This window comes from Nannospalax galili, unplaced genomic scaffold (genome assembly GCF_000622305.1).
Source record: "Nannospalax galili isolate Female #2095 unplaced genomic scaffold, S.galili_v1.0 scaffold425, whole genome shotgun sequence".
Lineage (NCBI taxonomy): Eukaryota > Metazoa > Chordata > Mammalia > Rodentia > Spalacidae > Nannospalax > Nannospalax galili.
In genome coordinates, this window is record NW_008352508.1 from 125,007 (window position 1) to 127,596 (window position 2,590).

The window sequence follows — 2,590 nt, forward strand, 5'->3', positions numbered from 1 at the left end:
GACATATTTTTGAGGATCACAGGGTAAGAGGTAGCCTATAGTAAGTTGAATCAGATGTGCTCTATGGGAACTCAGAGTGCTAATTTGTACTATCAGTTTCCCAACAGATAGCACAGCCAATGACAATAGTTTAGAATACAATTAACTGCGTTAAGACATTTAAAAGAATTCCAAATATTAATGAATATATGGACCCCTATTTTGTGGAACGGAGATATGAATACCAATTATGTCAAAATTGGGTGTTTCAAGTGTCAATATTGGAATCCTTTATTAAATCAGAGGCGGCATGTTTCTGTCTGTGCTTCTGAGACTGGAGGAGGAAAGAGACTGGGATGTAGAACAGCCTCTCTGACCCTTTTCTTCAAAACAACCTAGAAATTATCCAAACCTGGCTACCCCTGAAAAAGCTGCAGCTGCACGCACAACCTAGAGCAGCTGGGCAGCACAGCCTGGAACTTCTGCTTCCCTGTGAGGTTTTTGTTATGACTTGAATCACTACCAGAGGGGAGGGGTGCTGCTACTCTGTTGACAGTAATAATTGCCAGTGTCTTCAGGCTCCAGGTTGTTGATGGTGAGAGTATAATCTATATCAAATCCACTGCCGCTGAACCTTGATGGGATCTCAGTTTGAAAACTGGATGCCTTGTAGAGAAGGAGTTTAGGAAATTTCCCTTGTTTCTCCTGATGCCAAACTAATTATAAATGTTCTGACTGGCCTTGCAAGTGATGGTGACTATATCTGCTAGAGATGCAGAAAGTAAGGGAGGAGACTGAGTCATTAGAATGTCCCATTTTACACCTAAGAAACATAGAACAAATATACCCTGAGTAATATTTTTACAGAATGACTCCTAATATGCCACACAGCAATAGTCACAGTGGATTAAAAAAAAAAAAGTGTCCTGTACTTCCCTTTCTTACCTGAAAACCAGAGCAGTAGAAGCCCCAAGATCTGAGAGGGGTCCCTCATGTCCATGCTGTCTGCTGATTTGAGCTATTTCCTTCTAGGGATGTAAACAGACTATTATAAGTCCTCAGGGCAGTGAGGTGTGTCCAGATCACATGCAAATCAGCAGGAACTTGTAGGGTTTGAACAGCTGCAGGATTTGATTGATCACATCTCAAAGATTCAACACAGGCCAAGTGCTCCCCAGGTGTTCAAGACAGACAAGTGCAGCACGGGTTTGTCTGCAAAGAGCATATTCCTATCCATGGGACAAAGCTCAGCTTCAGCATCTGATCCTATGAGTTATTGGGGAATTTTAATACTTCCTATTTCTGTCCCTGGTTCTCTGCCTCATTTCTACCAAGAACAGTCAAATGTCCTCTGAAACAATTGCAGAAATTTGATGAAATTCAGTACTTTATTTGAAGTAAGTGCATATTTTTAAGCACAAATACATTCCTGTTTGCTTGGGCTCTAACTTAGAAACTAGTAAATAAAACCTGAAAAGTTATGATTTACATGTTACAGGTCTATTAATTCAGTCTAAGTCAAAATTGTTCCTGCGTATATCAATGCTATTGCCAATAAGTTATATAAAACCCATCAAAAGTAAGATTTTTTTTCATTTTTTATCAGAAGAATATGAAGTCCCATCCTAGCTCTGCATGCAATTGTACAAGTACATTTTTGATGCTCTTTAGAAGTCTCAAGTTATTGCTCCTGCCCTCTCTCCCTACTTTACATAAGCCACTGTCTTCACAAATGGAGGCTCTTGTTCTGCTTCCCTGGGCCTGCAGGACCAGCACACCTCTCTCTCCAGGGTAAGCGTACTCTCCCCTCCAGGGACTTGACTCCCCCAGCCTCACTCACCCTCCCATCCCCCCCACAGGTCTCTCCTCCTAGCCTGGGCCCAATATTCTTGGAGACCCAGACACCTGGGGAACCCACACTGCTTCTTACTGATCCTGTGCATCCAGAGCAATCAATTCCTGCTCAGGCCCCCAGGGGACCTCTGGGCCTGGCCCTGCCCTCACCTCCCTGTGCCTCCTGGGCTCTGCACAACCCACCAGCCTCTTTCCTTAACACCTGAGCATGACCCTTCCTCTTCCTGGTCCTTTGCATCCAGGCCAACCCAGATCCTCAGTGTAGGCCCAGGGGCCCTTGGGGCCACCATCCCCATTCTCTTTTCCATCTCTGGGTGGTACAGCCAACAGTTGCCCTAGGCCACCATCTTTCCTGAGCCTGGCTCCCAGGCCAGTCCAACCCCTAAATTCCTGGGCCAAAATCTAGCTTGGAGGGTCCAGACCTTAGAAGAAAGCCTGAGAGCATCTGATCCTCATCTGATTTGGGCCTCTGTGGGAACTCCTGAAGACAAAAGCAGTCAGGCCACTCCAATATAAAATCAAAACAGAGAAATGGAAGCTTAGATGAACCACCGTTTCATGCCCAAAAAGTAAACCAGAAAGACACATAAAGTTCACAAAGAGAAGCCGACATAATCTTAATGGCTTGAGTCTCACACAAGAATCAGAATCTACAAAAGAATTTTGCATGTCAAAATCACAGAGTAAGAATAATAACATGAAAAACCAAAATACCATATCGCCACCAAATACCAGTAGTCCTCTAGAGGAATACAAT

General features: G+C 43.9%; 1 pseudogene; it reads right to left on the reverse strand.

Moving 5' to 3' along the window:
* Positions 1 to 498: 498 nt before the first annotated feature.
* On the reverse strand, positions 499 to 979 carry LOC103747210 (annotated as a pseudogene).
* Between the last annotated feature and the right edge of the window lie 1,611 nt (positions 980 to 2,590).